The sequence below is a fragment of the Eubalaena glacialis genome, chromosome 17 (assembly GCF_028564815.1).
Source record: "Eubalaena glacialis isolate mEubGla1 chromosome 17, mEubGla1.1.hap2.+ XY, whole genome shotgun sequence".
NCBI classification, from domain to species: Eukaryota; Metazoa; Chordata; class Mammalia; order Artiodactyla; family Balaenidae; genus Eubalaena; species Eubalaena glacialis.
In genome coordinates this window covers 74,606,488-74,627,169 of record NC_083732.1, presented here as the reverse complement: position 1 = coordinate 74,627,169, position 20,682 = coordinate 74,606,488, and the positions used below count along the sequence as shown (strand labels likewise).

General features: G+C 42.1%; 1 protein-coding gene across 1 annotated transcript in view; it reads right to left on the bottom strand.

Annotated features, from left to right (window-relative positions):
- NSMCE2 (NSE2 (MMS21) homolog, SMC5-SMC6 complex SUMO ligase) overlaps positions 1–20,682 on the bottom strand; it is a 219,764-nt gene that overhangs the window by 12,361 nt on the left and 186,721 nt on the right. The gene's annotated exons all lie outside the window — the stretch shown is intronic.

Sequence of the window (20,682 nt, the reverse complement as noted above, 5' to 3'; positions counted from 1 at the left end):
TTTTTGGTGTCATAAAATAAAAACCAAAAGGAGAAGACACGAAAATGCTTGTAGTAGTAATTAAGTAAACAATCAAGGATTTCCAAAAGTCTACGAATATTCCCCAGTGATGTAAGGTTAGGAGGTCGGTGAGGGCAGTTATTGGATCCCAAGATGTGGGTTCATGGTTAGTCAGTGATGACCGCCAGTGAACAGCTAAATCCTCATCTCAGTCGTCCTCCTCCTAGGTGCTCAAGCCCAAACCTTTGGAATCAATCTATCTATCTATCTATCTATCTATCTATCTATCTATCTTATTTATTTTCGCCGTGCCGTGCGGCATGTGGGATCTTAGTTCCCCAACCAGGGATCGAACCAGTGCCCCCTGCATTGAGAGCGTGGAGTCTTAACCACTGGACCGCCAGGGAGATCCCTGGAATCATTCTTGATTATTCCTTTCCCTTCATTCCTCACATCCAAACCACTGGCAAGTTCTGTTGACTGGTTCTCAACTATATTCCCTAAATCGAAATCTAGCCTCTTCTCTCGATTTCTACTGCATCTTAGTCCAAACCACTACGGCCTTCTGCCCAGACCTCTTCAGGAGCCTCCTAACTAGAATCCCTGCTTCTTACAGGGGTCACCATCTCCTCCCCTCCACCCCCGCCTGCTTCTTACAGGGGCCTACATAGCCAGCTCCTCTGACCAGTCCCCCTCTCACCCACCGTGCTCGAGTCCCACTGGTCTTTCCTCTGCTTCTGGAACATGCCAAGCTCTTTCTCATCTTTGGCTGCTATACTAACCTGCCTGGAATGTTCTGCCCTCCGGATCTTTGCTTGTCCTACTCTTTCTTGTCATTTTAAAATGTCGGTTTAAATGTTGTTGCCTTGGAGAGGCCTTCTCTGACCTCGTAAGCTAAAGAAGACACCAGCCCGCCTCTACCCCGTCGCTCTGTTGTGACTGCACAGCGCATCTCTTTAAGTGCTACTTTCTTGTCTGTCTCCCTCTCTTCTACTTTCCCCTACTCCTGTTCTCTTCCAGGAAAGCAGGGACTTCGTTGTCTTGTTCACTGCTGTTTCCTAGATTCTAAAATGTCCTTGGCATGTAGTGGTAGGCGTTCAATAAGCATCCCATTAGTAAAGTGCTTCATCCAACAAGGCAGGAGTGGGCGTACTTTTCACAAGGATATACTTAACATATTTAACAGATGCGGCAACACGGACACACACAGACACAGACACACACACGTCTCACACAATGATGATTTTATAGGTTTTAGGCAAATAACACAAAGGACTTCACTCTAGCTTGGGGTACAGCCTTGGACCCTGAATTCCACGTCAAAGGCAGCAAGTAAATGTAAGTGTTACAATTATAGCAGGCCGTGTGGTAATTACAAAGGAGAATCCAGACATGGTTTTGCGGTCAGAAAATACACTTGGGCCTGGCCACACACAGCCCTAATATTAGTCACTTGTCTGTCTTCAGGCAACCCAAATTTGGCTGACAGACAGTTTTACGCCAGCTGGGAATAAAAGTTGATTGCTATGTGCTTTTTCAATTAAGCCTCGACATTTTTCTAAACGCACTTTTCTCTTAAAAGTTAGTAGCAAATATTTTACAAATATTTGTTGCCCGCCTGAAATGCTTATTGGACTGCCTGGATTATTTTACTTGCACTGTTCTGGGACGGCGTATTTGGAGCGGCTGAGCTGGTACATGGGAGATCCCCTCCCTAACCTGCAAAAGAAGGTTGATTCCAAGTTGGAAGCTCTGCAGTCACAGTGTCTGCATATGTGTCTGTGCCAACTCCCGACTTGTTGCCCCACCAAGCAGCCCACAGGGGCCTCATCTGTGAACTCGGACATGTCTTAGACTCCAAACGGAAGAAGAAGTGGCTCAGCAGGCTCAGTCTCTTTGGCTTGGAATTAAGAGGATTGTGTGTGTGCGCGTTGTCTACTCTACTACTAATGGGTACCTAGCTTTGTTCTGACTTTCTTCCTGGGATGAGTGGCCTGTCCTGAATGCTTCTTAGTTTCTTCCTGGGTTGAGTGGCCTGTCCTGAATGCTAGCACTTTGGTTAGGTCAAGTTACCATTGAGGGAATGCTAGTTTTGAAACTTTCTGGCACTGGCTAAGAGCTAAGACTCTTCTGTGTGTGAACAGCTTTTGCAGAATTAAAATGCAGATCATGTCCAGAAAGGGCCTACAGAGTTAAAAATTTCCTAGGTGTTATAATCTTCATAGGATAGCAAAATTCAACAGACACAATTTCAACAAAAAATATTCAGCAAAGGTAGATTGACTTGATAATCAGAACAATGGATAGAACATAGTAAGGATCTGATAAACGTTATTTATCATGTATATATTTTATTATAAACCAATGCTATATAACTGTAAATTGTTGCTGCTATTGTTATTTTTATCACTACTTTGTGCCAGGTTGTATGCTTGGTATTGGCAAAAAATAATCCTTGCCCTCAGGGAGTTCAGTCACACAGGACAGATATATACAACACAAAGCAGTCTTGTGAGGGCTATGCACATACAAGATACTGTGGAAGGAAGCTCCCAGGAACGAACAGGGTCAGCCTCTCTGAGGAGCTCATAATTGATCTGTGACAATGAGGAGGATCTTTCAGCTCACATTGTCTGAAACAACTCTGCTGCCCCCTTAAACATGAGCATTGAATTCGCAGCTACCTCAGGTCAACATTTTGATCAGTATTCTTCCTTCTTTGGTTAGCTATAATCTATATTCATCTCAGATTCTACACACTTGGAAGAAGCTATATATATCCAATACAATTCAATCCAACCCAATCCAATCCAATCCAGTCCAACCAAACACAGTCCAACCCAACCAAACTCAACCTAACCCAATCCCTGCAGCTAATCTCCTTCCTTTGAAATCCTATAACACCTACTGTATATACCATACTCTTTTAGCTTAAATTTCTTCATTATTCAGTTGTTTCATGTGGATGGAACTTCTTTTCTAGGTAGAATGAAAGCTCCTTGAGGACAAGCATTGTGTGTTCAAGCCAAAACAACTCAACTCAAGTTGTATTCATTGAACACCTGCTCTGTGCCAAACACTACACAAATGCCCGTGGATATGAAGAGGATTAAAATCAAAATCACGTCTGGTGGGAGAGACAGATACAAACACTTATATTCTGTGCAATGAGTGAAATAACAAACATGTTTTGTACAAAGAAGAAAAGTAACCTAGAAGATCTCGGAAGGTGGGGTGAGGAATCAAGGTGAACCTCCCTGAGAAAGTGATGACTAAGCCAGGCTCTCCAGGGAGGTGTGATAAGAAGAGGGAAGGACACTCAGGCAGTGAGGATTAGAGTGTTTAGGAACATGGGCTTGGAGACAGCTTGTCCGGGTTTAAATCCTGGTCCCATCACTTTATCAGCTGGGTGCTCTTTTTCTGTTTCCATCTTCTCAGCTGTAAAATGGAGTTTACAATCTACTTCACAGAGAATGAACCTACTTCATAGAGCTGTATGAGGATTAAATGAATTAATGTATGAAAAATTCTTAGAAGGGTGTCTGGCAAATAGTAGGGGGTCAATAAATATTATGATTATTAATATTATTACTCAGAATTCCCACGGAGCTAGCATAGAGTGGGTACCTGCAACATATATGCTCTATTAAATAAAAACGATGTGCTATGGACTCACCCAAAGAGAAACCACAAGATTGCTCGACCCGGGATTCTGAATGGGATGAGCCCTTCCATGCCCAGGGCAGAGGGAGGCCTAAATTAGCCCAGTTGTAGTTAGCTGACCGGGCACTATCAACATCTTTAGTTTCCTGGCCGCTTTCACTTCCACAGCTCTTTCAACAAACTCCTCTAAAGATCTTGAAAGTAAACTGAATAAAGAGTTTCAGCTTATAACCTCCAAATGAGCTGAGATTTTCATAAGATGTACCCTGTCACATTATCATGCACTTGTTAATTTATCTGCTGTTGTTTTAGACACGTTCTTTGTCCTCAGCTGACATCATGTATTAATTTGCCTCCATTTCTTTAAATACTGTCAAAATACGTCATATGTCAAAATACGAGGGTTTTAAAGTAATCAGAACCTGGTGCATTCTACTGGTGGAACAAAAACCAATCCTTTGAGATCTGGTCATACAATATCCACTTTAAGTCAATAAACACTGAAAATATCCCCAAATTCAGTACATGCATTTAGTGCTTGTTATGCAAGTACAGAGAAGGTTTGATGCCCATCTCTAGGTTTCTAAGCAAAAGCAGACCACACATTCTATTTCTTTGCACACATTCTATTTCTTTGCTTTGGGCAATTAACTAGAAAACCACATGATAGGAAAACTGATTTGCCAGCATCGAGAAGGTATACAACTCTCAATTGTTTAGAACCACGGAAGAGTATGAAGCAAGCAAAGATCAGAAGATGAGAAATCCCATTTGGGTCCATCTTATGTTTCCTTATTTTAGAGGGCTGCAAATACCACCTATCCAGGTACCCAACACAGTAGATGCAACTTATTCCTATACGCTTTCCAATCTCTATCTTTAAACTACCTTGACTCTGTCTCCTTCTTTTCATGCTCACTGCTGCTGTCCTAATTCAAGTCCCCAGCCTTCCTATTTAGAATATTGCAAAAGTTCTTTATTTATCTCTCTGCCTCAGGCTCTCCCCAACCTCCTTCTACACCCTAGCTCATCTTTCTAAAGCCATGGCCTCCTAAGCACAACAAGACTTTCCATTAGTTGGCCCAGAGCATCTTCATCTCCCTCCTCAACCCCATTCCCCATATCCGTCCTAAACTCATTACAGTTTGCTCACACTTGCCAGGGTATTCTGCATCTCTGCTAGCCCTTCCCCTAGCAATCTGTGACCACACTTCAAGACTAAATTAATTCAAGTTATTTCCTCTGTGAAGCCCCAAAGCAGAGGTGATACCTCCTTCAGCCCCCAGAGTATCTTTGTAGATGCTGTAATCATTTGTTTACTTCTCTATCTTCCCTACTAGACTACGAATTCCTTGAGGGGAGGAACTCTGCCTTATTTATCTTCATATTCTCAGGGAGCCAGGCAAGGTGCTGGAACTTAATAAATGTCCACTGAGTGACTGGGTGCCAAAACAAGAGAATGCTTTGATTATTGTTATATATAAACTGACAGTGATAATAAGATGAAAACGGTAAAGAAGACTGTTCTGTAGGCAAATATTTTAGAATAAGACAAGCTGGTCTTTGATCTAATTACTTTTTTCCATAAAGGGAGCCATTTTACACCGTCTAGGTCATTCCACTCTCCATTCTCTGTTCCAAAAGAGAATGCAAAAGCAAACTACCAAAAAGCAAGATGATAGAGGTCGTATTCCAAGAAATAAACTATTCCACACTATGTCTTTATATCATCTCTGATTCTATTCCCTTGCCCAGAGGAAAGTACAATAATCATCAGTTATGAAAAATGTGTAAATCATCTTAAGTTTATTGAGTTTAGCCAGAGTGTACATGTAGTGACATTCAAGTACAGCAGTTTTTATAACAGAGAAAAACACTGGGGAAATCTAGATATTTGACAGACTGAGAGTTTCAATGAACTGTGACATCACCACTCAAAATCTGATAGAAATTAAGACCAATCTTTATCATCAGAAAATGCTTATAACAAGAGGTGGAAAAAATGAAATTAAAACTATATATGTAGTGTGATTAATTTATCTTAAATATGGCGTACAGAAAAAAGACTGAAAGAAAATATGACAAAATGTTGCAGTCCACTGTGTCCTGGTGGCATAACTACTGTACATGTGAACTGGCAGTAGGACATTTTTTAATTTTTGAAGAATAATTATTTCATTTGTACTTTTTGTAACCGGTACTGTTTATGAGACCAAGTAATATTTAAGAAGAAAGTAGGACTGATGGCAATGGGGATGGATGGATTTGTTTATTCAGTTTGTCAAACTGAAACAGATAACGAAATCAAGTCTAGAGATCATAATATTTTAAAAAGGAACTTTACAATTTTTAATTGCTCAACTTTAAAACTGCAACACTTCAGCTTTGGGTAAGACAGGGACTATGACACCATTTCCATCCCTGATACGTTCGAGATTTATTATCCTAATGACAGTTGTAATATTTCAAACTTATCTGCTCCCCTCACAATGTAATTTATATAACATCTTCTCTTCCATCTCCTCTAATTTCGAAGCTCTAGACAAAACAAAAATGAAATTGCTGTGTAGAATGCAAGACCTTAATAGCAGAATAAAGCCAGCACCAATATCATACTTTGTTTTGTAAAGCTTCTCGAAATAAATGATAAATTTTGATCTTCAGACGATAAAAGGTAAAGAGGCACTGAAGACGTCCATTGTGGGATAAAGCTCAGTGAAGGGGGAATTATTTGTCTTACTAAGTGAGGGCAGACCTCAAGTGTAATCAGGTATGTTACTCCGTAGGATTTACCCAGCATGGTAGTTACAAAATGCCTCAGAATCTGGCATTAATTAAATATGCTTATTTTTCCTTTCTACATGCATCTGATAAAGAGTATCAAGGTTTATTTTTGATCCATTTAAAAATTCTTCTTTATGGTGGCACAGTGTAGTCATTTTTAAACAAGAAAAAAAAAAAAAAGAATAGAAAAAAGAAAGGGGAATAATCACCAAAGTGCATTCCATATGGAAGAAATTTTAAAAGGCGAGAGCCCGAGGGACCAGATCTAGGGAGGCTCAACAATCCTGTCAGCCGCAAAGTCGGCGAAGCCACCCAAAACGCAGCCCGGCTCCCAGCCTGCAAAGTGCGCAGAGCCAATCGGGGCTTCCGAGAGTGATGAACCCACAGACGCTCTGGGCCACCTCGACATCTGTTTTCAGTTTTCAGGGTCTTGTCTGAAGTTAGCCTAACAGAAAACATACCAAAGGGGAAAAATATCCCTGCCAACTGGAAGGAAGAAGAAAAATGACACAGAGAGAGAGAGAGATGGAGAAAGAGAAGGAGAATGGGGAGGAGGACGAGGGGAAGGAGGAGGGGGAGGGAGGGAGGGAGAGAGAGAGAAAGAAGAAAGGAAGCAAGGGGTGAGGGCTATGGGGCATCTTCCACACCACAGAGCCCGAGGAAAGGCCCTGGAGGCGCTCACACACCTAGAACCAAGTCCTGTGGCCAAGCCTTCCTTCCGCTCCCCCCGCCCCCTCCTCCTCCACTTTCCACCCTCTATAAAACCTTCCGCACATGCAAAGCAAGAAGACACATGACTTCAAAATCGGGAGCAGCTTAGGACACAGCTCTTGTGAATGCGTACAATAGATCTGAGTCATTTGTTCGTTTTGTAAACATGGAGAAATCACACTTTTAAAACTTCCTCGTCTGTGACATTCACAGCACTTGACAATATGCTTAGCATGGAACGTTTACTCTTTTCCTTATCCACACCTAAAGATGTCAGGAGGGATAAATTTTCTTTCTCACTGAGAGCTCACATACTCCAGGGCAGGTGGCAATTAGGAGCGAGCTCGCTAAGGGAGGCAGAAGCGGGCCTGACAGTGGCTGAGGTGGCTACGAACTTGGGCTGGGCCACGCAGAAACACAGAGAACTGAGCAGCAGCCCAGGAGAGCATCTCACCAAGGCCACTGCCTTCCTCTGGGAAAGCTTCTCACTCAGGGGCTCCCCCATCCCTCCCAAACTTAAATCCTCGGTAATTACCTGTTCCTGCCACTGTCTCCCTGCCTAATCCGTAAGCCGCTCAAGGACAGGGACCACCTTTGCTCATCATCTCTGCATCACAGTGCGTGGCGCATGATAGGGGCTCAGGGTTGATACCTGGCATCCCATCTCAAGGGCGGCTTAAAAATTACACCGTTCACCCCCTAGCTCTTCTGCAGAAAAGCGGTTCTGCGCAAGACCCAGAGAAGAGCTCTGTAAGGCATGGACTTCCGTGGGGTGGGTTAAGTCTAGATCTAGGTACCACGTGGCTCTACCATAAATTGGGGGATAGGTGTTGAAGTTCCTTCAGGCGAACACTGTCTCTTCTCAACTATTTCAGTAGGATACAGTGAAGATGAGATGAAATGTTTTGCCCTCTTTAGAAAAAAGGACCTAACAAATACATCCAGGCAGTAACAAGAACATCATGAGGAAGGAGAACCCTGCAGACAGTTTCCGAAAGGGCAAAGCAGGGCGACTGGCTCATCTTGTTCATTTTCAAAGCCTTTGGGGGGGGTCCAAGTTCTAGTGCTGCAGTGTACGGTCTACGGACATTCACGAGCTCCAAAAGGTAGCACTAATGGGAGTGAAAGATGGTAAGGAGGGACAAAACAAAGGAAGGAAAGAAGCAAAAAGGCTCTCAGAACTTGCTTTACAAACTCTATAGACAGACGGAAAGATCTCAGCTAACTACCTTTCTGAGCTTCTAATGAGGGTGATGCTGTTTGAGCCACAGTCTCCAGCCTAGAGTGTGGACCTGATCTGGATTGTGCCGGAAGTGGTGAGAGAGCACCAACTCATTAGCACACATCCCCCTACATCGCAGAAGCACAAGGCTGTACAATAGCTCTCCGGTTTCCCTGAGGACAATTCTCTTCCTTAGCTAAAAATTGAGACAAAAGCCAAACGTGGTGAGACAGCTGGTTAAGTGACTGCGGAAGACTCACTCTGGGTCCCTCAACCAGCAGCCCCGTGAGGGAAAAGGTAGCAGGGAATTCAGGGGCCGAGAGAGGAGGAGCCTAAAAATACATAAAGGGTGAACATCAAGGAGTAAGAGACTTTGTGCAGGGGAGGTAATCGGCACACTAATTACAGGGGTCATAATTAGGAGCGATGGAATGAAATTAAGAAAAGGAAAATTTTAATTGTCAGGAAAAACTTGGTTGGGCTCATCGTGAGGGAGAGATGAGTTCTCTCATAATCTTCACACAGTCTGAAGGCCACTCATCTGTACAGAGTTGGTTCAGAATGAGCTAGAAATTATTTAAAGGGAATTTTATTTTTGTTACCAAAAGTAGACGAGGTTACTTGATGACACACAGAGGGCCTCTCGTATTTAATTTTATCATTCTGTTCCCTCTTCTAAATTAAATTGTAAAATAGCTAATGATAAAAAGGCCTATGACTATTTCATTCCAAAAATATGATTCAACATGTAAGGAGACTGAAACCGACAAAGTGAGAACGAGTGAGGAGAATGGAATACAGTCAAACGTGCTTCAATTGACAACAGACTTACAGATGATGGCAAACTAGAAAGGAATAAGTACTAAAAATACGATTGGTTTCTCTTATTTTTCAGAACGAATTCAGTTACTTTTTCAGAATTAATACAAAGATGGCAATTAAACTTTGTCAGAACACGGTAAAGAGCTTTCAAATTAATCATTGTCAGAACACGGTAAAGAGCTTTCAAATTTTAACCCAGTTTCAGGATGACAGTCTGGTAGCAGTCTCACAGCTGTCAGATAACTGAAACTTGTAGCCCTAAATAGGGTTAAACCTTAGGTTGTAAGAAGAGACTACAGTATTGAAAGCTTATGGATTGGGAATAAAATGTCAAGAAAATCTATTTTCTCTTCCTCATTTGGGGGCTCAAGGAATGATTCATGTAACTTTCACTGAGTAAATGTCTGCCGACCACCCCTGTTTCCTAGGCGCGGAGGATGCAAAGGCCAGGGGTTGAAATGGACCAGAAAACACATGACTCTATCCTGGTGGCCTGAGTACCAGGATGGATGTGAGCTTAGGGGGTCCGGGGGAGCTTACCGGGAGGCTTCTAAACACGACTGCAGGAGGGACAGTGATGCTGGGAAGAATCTTGAAGGAAGAGGAGGTAAGATGAGCAAAGGCAAAAAGGTGAGAGAAAGCAATGCTTGCCACTCCATCATCCACAGCAGATGGGTTTAAGAGCAGCAACTCCAGTGATATGTACAGATACCCTATTATGTATATTACACTAAAGGAAGCAATATTAAAGTCAGGTTTTCTGATATTACTGATAATTCCCCAGTATTATTATTATTACTATTATTATTATTTAAGTGCATCCTAAAATGTAAGCTACCCAGGAGGTTGTCTGCTTGCCTCTTCCTCTTCCACCCACCACCATGAACTGAGGGCCTGTCATCTTGGTGGGTCCTGTGTTCACCAACATCAGTAAGGCCGAGCAGAGCTCCTGACCTAAATGACTCACTGTCTAGTGTCAGGGGAGAGAGTGCCGTTAAAATACAGTGGAATAAGTTCTACGAGCTTCAGCAATGGCTTCCAGAGGAGAAAGAGGATTCCAAGCAGGGTGGGGAGCTCCCGCAAGGCCTACAGGCAAGAGAGGTCCAGGTACATTTGGAGAACTCTAAGTGCTTGGCTCAGGGATGCTGGGGGAGAGGGAGTTGGGAGTGGATGGGACATGAGGCAGACCTGGATGACACCAGATACTGCTAAGCAGTGAGCCTCCCAGAGCAGCAAGGTGTCAGGGCGCTTGTTAGAAATTTTCCTCTCCGTATGTGAATTATCAACATGTAACATTTTGGACAAGATTTCTCGGGATAAGTTATATCTTGTGATGAGGTACTCTGTGTTCTCCCCAGTTGTCTGCTCACCCTTGCCCCTTCAGGTCAACTGCAAATTCAGGGCTAGAGCTATACATAAGTTTTCAGAGACTCTCTTAAAAACCTCTGGTCTGATTTCATATCCAAAGATGTCTTGAGCATTGTGATGGCCTGATTCAGTCCTTATCAAAAAACCTTTTCCATAAACATTCAGTTTCACCATACACACTGTATTTATTACTCCTGTAATGAATTTCATTTCAAATCCTACTTCTGCCAACAGGCACCACATTTTGAAAGGACAGACAGCCTGAAGGCAGATTCAAAAGTAGAGTTTACAGCACTCAGGATTTTCTAATGCAGGCTTTCATCTTGTATAATGTTAACTATATAATTGCTAACTTGATTTTTCTTTTCTTCTCTGTATTGCTTCTGAGGTTCTGATGAAATGTTTGCTGCCATTGCTAATGAAATTCAGAAAAGGACTGTTGGTTTTTTTACTCTGCTTGGGAATTTTGATGCAATAGATGTTTGCATACTGTTGTCAGAACAAATAAGATTCGTTATTCCTAAGTGCAAAGGGAACACGGCTTTTCAAAAGAAAAGTGAGAAGAAAATTCAAGCAAAGAGGACTTGGGGAAATTTGGCAGGAAGAAACTTTTGTGTTCTGCTGATCTGATGTATGAGAAACATTTTCAAGAGCTTTTATGTAAAAGGCAGTTTCTTTTTTTTCCCAACCCAACATCTAGGGTAGAAAAACACAGTGCCTTCAAGTGAACTGTTTGCCAATTAGAGGAAAACAGTACTTTGGTGGATAGTAAACGGGAATGACTGAAAGTTCTGGGTTCTGCCACTTGGCAGGTCATGCCACTTAAGCTATTGTTCTTGACCTTGTTCTTTCTCCAACCTGAAAAATAAAGGAATGAGAATAGGAAGGAAGGTGGACTCTATAGTTCTAAAAACCCACTCCAGTTTTAAATCCTTTATCCTAATAATCACTATCAAATTTTACCACTATCTGAAAACCAAAAAAACAAAGATTTTCGTGAATATTCAGGTAGTCAACTCAAATGACGACTCATACTGATTCCAAGGCAAACTTGTTGCCTTCAAGAGTCAACCTATTTGCAAACCAAACTTGCACAACATCCTAATTTATGTTACAGAAATAAGTGGCCATTACTAACCTAGCAAATAAAATTTGGATTTCAAGTGATGAAAACATGTTTCACTATGACCAATGTTAAGTATAAATTGAGCAACAGAGATGGTTACCCAAGTGTAGCAGATAGGTGCAATGCGGTTATTACTAACATTTTGAAAACAGTATTCAGGAAGCCTTATAATCACAGCATTATTTTCCAAGAGTCAATGGAGTACAAAGAAGAATTATGTTCAGACCTGACACATACTTAGAGGAGGAGTAGGGCTGTAAGTCAGCAACAATAACAGAAATTAAGTCAGTAGCTGAAATACATTTTCCCAGACTTCTTACTATGCCACAGACACTTACTTTTAAAACAAAACATTTGTCCATTCTTCTTTTCATACTCCAGATTACAAAGTCCTCATATAGACAAACCTCATTTCCCCAAATTATAATTATTGTTTCACCAGTTAGTTGCAATTCACACAAACCCATAATCTCACAAACATTAAGTAGCCCACCGGTCATTGAAAAGGGCAAGGAGGTCAGACCCGGGGACATTACTGAACATAGATGGCCAAATCACTGTATTAGTTGGGGGAAAGGATTCCCATAACTTCCAGATGTCTTGCTGGTGTGAATGTCTAGGTAGCCAACAGGACCATCAGTTTAAAAATGTGAAAACCACACATTGGAGCCAGTATTTTTCTTGGAACTATTATTTGAAGAGGTACCGATCTGGAAGCCCAAAGACTAAAATGTGGCTTGCAAAGAATTTTCAAACAAGGAACTCACATTCTCCAAAAGCACAAATTGGATGCAGCTAATATTTACTCTTCCATGTTCCAGACAGTAAAATGCCACACATGGCAAATGAACCGTGAACCTGACCACGTGAATTTCCCTGTGGTCAACATCTCCCATTTCTGTTCCGCAGCAGTTTCACTCAGCGAGACCACCAGCATCCTCGTCACTTCTCTGCATCCGTTCTGATCCTCATCATCCTTTCATAGCTTCCGACTCTGCACATAACCAGTCCCCCCCGTCTCCTAGCCAACTTGTGACTGGGGCAGTGAGGAAGGAGCAAGGGCTTCAGAGTCAGATCTAGGTGGATCCTGCCTCCCCTAGCTGTCTGATCGCTGGAAAGGCACCACCTCTCAGAGCCTTAGTTTCCTCATCTGTAAAATGGGACAACACTCCACTGGCAGGACTGTTGTGAGGACTGAGAATTTAACTGAATACCTTATTTAATTTGAGTAAATTGATTATTTAATGTACGCAGCACATAATAAAGCACCCATCAGGTCTTCTCTCCCTTTCTTTTCCCTTGGATTCCAGGAGACTGGATGCATTTGCTTCTGTTTTCTGCCTCAATTCTTTCGTATCTTCTTCAAAACCACTTCAATGATCCCCTCTTCCTGGCACTGAGGTCCTGTCAGGGCTTAACTTTCCCTGTTCTTCTCCCTCCACTACAAGGTGCTGTGTGATAATATACGGCCCCTCCTAGTTTGCTATTTTCCTAGTCCTGACTATTCACTTCCTTGTTATAGTGTCTTAGTACAGTGCCATATGCACACAGGGCCATAAATGATGTTTTCTGAGGATCTAGCTCACCCAGTGCCACTTATTATTTGTTTAGAGGATACATCAACCAACCTGTTCACTTTGAACTTTCCCCTTCAGTTGGGCAATGCTTAGTCCTCAATCTGAAACACCCTAAATCATCAGTAACTATTATTTTATATGACATCTGCTTATCTTTCTTCTCTGAGTCTTCCTCTCCTCTATCTCATTGTATCATGTCCCATGTTAATGATCTGACAAATAAGTAACCTCTAGCCATGTTCCACTTGTCCTCTCTGGGGCGTAATTCAGACTACTCCAAGAGCTGGTGTTGGTTTCCCACCTCTCAGCCTGTGCAATAGCCCCTCTATTGTTCCTTTCTTTGTTTACAGACAAAAAGGGACAATTTTAATTACCTCCTGGCTGGATGTCTATAAGTTTCCTCTCAGTGTTCTCAGAGAGACCTCATGGAAGGAGACAACATGAGCTTAAATCTTGCCTCCCTCAGTACTTTTGTGTTTTTGAGCGAGTTACCCAATCCTTCTGAGAGTGTTTCCTCATCTGTAAATGGGAAAACAACACCTGTGTGGTAGGGTGGCTCTGAGGATAAAAACATTTTGCGTAAAGTGCTAGATATGGGCCTTGACGTGTGACAGCTGTCAAGAAACGGGGGAAAAGATTTTTCTTGAACTTCCAGAGCTGCTTCCCACCACCCAACCACTCCATCCCGCCCCATCCCAGACCTTTTAGTGGCAGTAATTTTGAGTGTTTGACCTTCCTCTCACGGTCCCACCGTGACTTCCCTCTGTGGTACAAACTAGGCCCACGAACCTCACCTACTGCTTCAAGCCTTCTTTCTAGGTTGTTTCAAGTTATTTCATAATCCTTTTTGGCCCAATCCTTCTCACACACACTCTGCCCACCATCCCCTATGCCCACATTCTGAGCTCTCTCGTCTCCAGATGTCCTTGAAATGCCAGCTCCCAACTTTCCTGATTAAATATAATGGACACTGTTACCTTCCAACCCTTGAGAAAAACAACTCTGCTCCAGCATGGGGAGGTGGGGAGAATGTTGGTCAGATCAGGTAACCTGCTCCCAACCTGCTATGTGACCTGGGCTAAGGCACTTCACTTGTCTAAGCCAGGGAGGCAGACTGGATGTCTCCAAGCTCCCTCGAGGCTCGAAGATTAGATTCTCTGAATTCGGTATATTCGGATGCCCAGTCTTGTCTGCCTATCTGTGTTGTTCTGCTGCTGTGTGAATAAACTTTAGGCCCCTTAGCCTCAGCACTGTTCTCAAGGGCAGAGACCATTATCTGGGTAACTCACTTAGCACAGCCTGGAGCGAGGTGCCACAGACAGTACTTAACACACGCATTTAGATGACAATGATCAAAGCACCTCCAGTGAGGCACAGACAGCTGCTACTAGATGACTCAGACCTCTCTGCAAAATGGCTTAATTTAGCACTCTTTCAGTCTAAAGAACAGGCTCTGAGTGAAGAGCGAAGTGAACTGAATACCCTTTAACTAATTTAACCTCCCAGTGGCCCTGTAAGGTCAGGAGTTTTTATCTCTATAACACAGATGAGAAAGTACAGACGCAGACAGCTCCATCCACTCCTCCTGAGTCACCAGTGGACCCAGGGGTCCGAGTGAGTAGTGGAAAAACCCTAGACTGACTGGGAGGGAGACCTGAGTTCCAGGCAGGCTTCTGCCATTAGCCATGTGTGTGATCTTGGAGGTGGCAGTTTTGGGGCCTTACTTTCCTCATCTGGAAAATGGCCTTGAGCAGTGGTTCTCAAGCCTGGAAGGGTATCAGGACCACAAAGAAAACAATATTAGAAACAAATCTAGACTCCCAGGTCCACTCTTGGAGATTCTTATTCCATGGGTCTGGAGTGGGGCTCAGTACACTTTATTTTCTGCATGTGCCCCCCTATGGGAACACAGATCACTGGCAGCTATAAATGCCTATGACACTGGAGTCACAGCTTAGCGTTCCATTCAGACAACTTTGTCTCTTCCAAGTTCCAAGGCCCATTAGATCATCTAATCCTTCTCTTTGTCTCTTGAGGAGAGCCCAAACTGGACTATTTCCAAGCATATTACATGGGAGCTTACCACATGCAAGAAAACCCAAAGAATTTTGAAATCAAATGTTGGTTCATGAGACTCACAGGGTCAGTAAAGAGGTAACCTTATTTTGATAGAAATCCAAGCTAAAGTGCAGCGAGTCCTGCGTAACCAGCCTGAAAGGCTGAAGAGGAACGGGAAAAGGCAACAGGCTTGCTATAGCAGCATAAGAAGCTTCTTTTTAAAACAAAAACCTGTAATACATCTGGATCTGCTTGACGAAAGCTTAAAGATTCAGTGAAAGTCTTATTAACAAGGCAAGAATGAACCCAAGAATCGGTTTGCTTTGTAGTCTGAGTGCTCTTATCTGTTGAAGGCTTACTATGTGTGCCAGGCCCCGTGCTAAGCATTCTACACACATTACTCCATTTCACTGAACCAACTCTGATGCAAGTATTCACATTTTGTTGAAAACTGAAGTTCACAGAGCTAGCCAAACCCAGGTAGATTTGACTCCATAAACCACGTAATACTACAAACATGACCTTAATAGCTAATAAGCGTTAGGTCAAAATTTCTAGAATATCCAACACTGAATAGGAAAGCTCAGCAAATCTGCCAGGTTTCTAGGAATCTATGAATTGGAGACAAAAGTATGTCTTTTATGGAATTCTCAGATGTGCTTCACTTAGAGGAATTTGGACAAATGGAAAGAAGATAATAAATATAATTTAGAAAATGTGAATCCACCTCCCATTCTTGCTGTTGGTTTGATGGTGTGAGTGCCCTTGAAAAGGCAGTTTTCATATCTGGCTGTGGGTTCCATATCAGCAGAGTGAGGGTGATAGGAGCTACTTACATGGCAGGGATGTTGTGAGAATTAAATAGATTTAAGTCCACAAAGCAGCTTTGATCTCTTTAGAGAAAGGTGACAAATAAATGAATTAGGGAACTACTATTTGTCCTTCTAAAGGCCATAGCTGACTGAAGCTTATAAGAGGCACCCTAGAGACCAGACATCCTCCATCATTTTCTAAACTTTCCAAATTTTACCCCTGCAAATAAATCTGTGATTGCAAGAGGTGGACCAGACTGTAGGCTGCAACTTCATTATTGATTGGAATTTGAAATACAGTAACAAACTAGTGGTTACCAGTGGGGAGAGGGAAGGGGGAGGGGCACGGGAGGGGTGCGGGATGAAAACTATCATGTATAAAATAAGCTACAAGTATATACTATACAACACGGGAAATATAGCCAATATTTTATAATAACTATAAGTGGAGTATAACCTTTAAAAACTGTGAATCACTATATTGTACACCTGTAACTTACATAATATTGCACACCAACTATACTTCAAAAAAAAAAATACAATAAGCCTGTCTTAAATTCTTTCCAAGGGGATTTCGGTTCTGAAACCCAATTTGGATTCTGTTGAAGTAACTTCTTACAACACGGTCTGATTTTTGAAGGTCAGCCCCCAAACTGTGCTATTATAAAGTATTCATAGAAAAGTGTACAAAAAGCATTCAGTTGTTTTCTGTTAAAAAGCAAAGCGGAAAATACGTATTTTTTAAACTTCAGGAAGAAGAAAATTTATAGTTTTCGTCTTTCGCATGCTGTTTTCCTACCCTATTTGAGGTTACTCTTTCCCATTACACGGCTCTTGACATTTACACAGCGTTTTACAATCTTTTTATTATCTCATGTTCACAGGCACCCTATGAGGGAGAGCCCTGGGTACTGATAACCCTTTTACAGGTGAGGAAACAGTCATAGAAGCCTAATGACTTGTTCAAAATTATGAGAAACCTTTCTTCCTTTATATATAAGACATTTTACCACCTCTTTGAGAGTGTCAGCACAAACTCAAAGACTGAACACATAAAGGGAACAAGGCTTGGGTTTCTCTTTTAGTGGACTCAGTATTACATTAAAACTGAGAGGAGCCTGTGGTCACCTAGTTCAAACCCCGCACTTTACAGATGGAACCTGGAGAGAGGTGAGCGCTCAAGGCCTCATGCTCTTCAGAGCCAGTGTCAGGACGCCCACCGCTCATCCAAATCCCAGACCCGCAAACTTCCCATGTGGACTGCCCCTTCTTGTTGGGATGTGAAACTCTAAAGGGTTAGATCTAAACTGTTTTCTTTAGCACCTAGTATACATTGAAGGCTGAAGAAATGAATGTCATTAGACGTGGAATTAAATCTAGAGTCCTCCAGGTGCCAGCTTATCACTGGTCCGTGAAGTACTCAAACCTCTGGAGCAGATCTGTGTTCCTCTGAGACTAGCCTTCCTTCCCGAGGTTGGAAATTATCAAAAGGGCAGTGGAGCAGATTGCCATACTTCTCATGGTGGGTCACAGAACGAGTTCTGCTTTTCCCTAGCAAGAGAGCAGCTTTATTTCCACCCCTCTGAAAGCTACATGCTCCAAATCCTTAAAGCAACCCATCCACTCCTGTTCCTACGTCATCATTCCTCCCCGTTCAGCTTACCCACTTTTGACTCTAACTCCTAACCTCATTGGCCCCAAAGTCAACAGTTTAGGTAACGGTGGTTCTTTTGTAGGGGTCTGGAGAGAAGTGCTAATAATGACCATTCTTACTACTAATATCACCACCATCACTACCTCTACCCCCCATCATTTTATTGAGTGTTCACTGCGTTCCATGCCCTGTGCTAAGTGAACACTCTGTGTGAATTAACCCAGTTCATTATGTGTCTCACTACAACTCTATGAGGCAGGTTACAAATATACCCATTTTACAGACAAGGAAACCGAGGCACAGAGAGGTAAAGTTGCCCTATGTCCCACTGCTAATTCTGGTCCAAGAGGCCACACTCGTTACCACTCTCTATACTGTGATGGGGTCACAAGATAAGGAAGGGCCTCCAGACTCTGAGTTTGTCCAGTGGTATTGGAACAAGCCGGACAGGTGCGCAGCTGGAGAATAAGATCATCTGGCAATGAAGTTGTCTATAATCAAAGGTTGATGTGGATTCCAAGTGGAAATCCACATAAACACCTAACTCCAAACTGAACAAAGCACAGTATTTGTTCAAAAGGAAATGTTCTTGTTAACTAAAAAGAAAGGAAACAGGATATTAAAAGACAATGGCAATTCAAAGGGGTTGTGGCAGCTTTGAAGGAAGAGCCAAGCTGAATAGCCCTGCTCACAGCCTAGGGTTCCTGCAGTACTGAGCTACTGCAGTTCCCGGGGCTGAACAAACCCGGGGTGCAACAGCAAGGCTGCGCTGGGTTTTCAAACACTTCCAAGAACATCTTTATTGTCTCACCGAGAGAACCTATTAAGAAAGGATGCCCTGCTGTGGATTGAGGTCAGCCTGGTCTTGCTACACTTCAGACTTGGTTTCCCAGGTGGCGATGTTACTGAGAACATCCTTGATGCTGCAACATGATTCAAGAGTGGTTTTCTCTGCATCTAAGCTCACAGCTCAATCTTGGGTGAGTCTGAACAATGCTCTTCACTTTTCTTTGGCCTGCAGACTGTTTGTCTGAGGGGACAGGCACGACATAGGTAGCAGAGAAGGCACTGAGCTGGGGTCAGGAGATCTGACTTCAGGTCCCGCTGACGCAGTAACCAGACATTTCCTCATCTATGAGAGGGTTAGAACTAGATGACCTGGGATATTATTTCTAACTATAACATTTGAAGACTGTAACTCCCCCGCCACTAAAAAGAAAGAGGAAAACCACAAGAAAATGGAAACCCAGTTGACTGGAATTAATGGAAAGGCTGATACTGTTTCTGATGAAACAGTGATGATGGATATCCTATCACTGATTCACGCAAGAAAACAAACAGTAAGGTTGAGATTCTGTGCACCAGCCTCTGAATCATATGGAGGATCCTCAAGACCACATTTTGAAAATCCCTGAGTTGGGCTTTCAGGAGAGAACTACTCATCACCACTTCTGGCCTGGCAGCTAATCAAGTTCCCAAACCAATAGGGCTCAGCATCCCGAATTTCTCCAATGAAAATGTGCATCAAGATACCCCTTTGCCGGGCACAGAACCCAGTCCCGGCTCTCGAGGTGCTCAGTCATTCACAGGTTCATAGCTCTCCATGTGCTTTTATACACGTTTACTTTATTTTCTTTTCACTAGAAGCTGATGCGACAGGCATGGAAATTGATCTTTAAATGGGGAATATCATTATTATACTTAGCTCCACTTCACCCTTGCATTAATGCATGATCTTATAAACAGTTTAGGAATCACTTGTAAAGACAGATGCATCACGAAGGTCTCTACCATTGGATTTAGAACATGCTACTTGCAGACATGATTCTGACAGTCAATTTCAATGCGAGAATTTTTAAAAAGATCAAAAGAATCTGTAGAAAAGGGCCAGTGAAGGGTCTTTGGGGGATGCCGGCCTCTTAAAAGTGACTAACAAACTTGAAAAAATGACCAGTGCTATTTCCTTAAAAGTTAGTTTCACTAAAGCAAACAGTTTTTAAAAATGCATTTCCTTGTGCTGGAAAACCTCACCCATAATTAGAACAGTTCACAAATACGGCACTCTTTTATTGAGGAGGAGCTCTTTAATACATACTAATCTCAAAAGATTCAAAGGGAGTTCCCAGATTACCTATTTATAATCCATTCAGACCCATTTAGAGATGTTGAGAACCTTTGTTAAACCCATTTGTAATAATCCCTATGATAATTAGTTACCTAATACAGTTTTGCCTTTAAATCCTTTGACAATTATATACATATATTTCGTGGTTACTTATCCATATTGGAGAAATGAGTCCTTCAGGTCAAACGTTCCAATCTATAATATTCCTAAAGAAATATTACTTTCAACACCTTTTATTTCTGGACATTCTGTGCCCAATACTTGTATAAAAAATACCCCCAACCTCCTTACTTCTGCACCTGCTTTCTTGTAATATAGCTGTCCCTCGCACACAATACTAAGAAGTTTGTTTTTTAGCTCAATGTAAAGGGCCTTTTGAAAAATAATACTCTCTTGCTTCAACTTGACCAAGAAATGAGGCATAAAATATTTAAGTTATTTCGGACAAACCCATAAAATCAATTTCTTAACCCGGAATAATCTTTAAAGTCTCCTTTAAAGGCAACATTCTGTAATGGTTCAAAGGAATAAAAAACAAGTATTTTACAGTTGGTAATTATATTCATTTGGTGATTATATTTTAATCAATAATTCCCAATTTTTGTTTTTCCCTTTCCTTTCTCTTTCTTTCTTTTAAACCAGAGTTTTCTTTTTAGACTTATTTTAAAAAATTATGCATGCATATGGTTAAAAACTCAACAGAAGTGAGTAAAATGAGAAGTAAAAGACTCCCTCCCTGTCCACAACCCACAATTCCAAT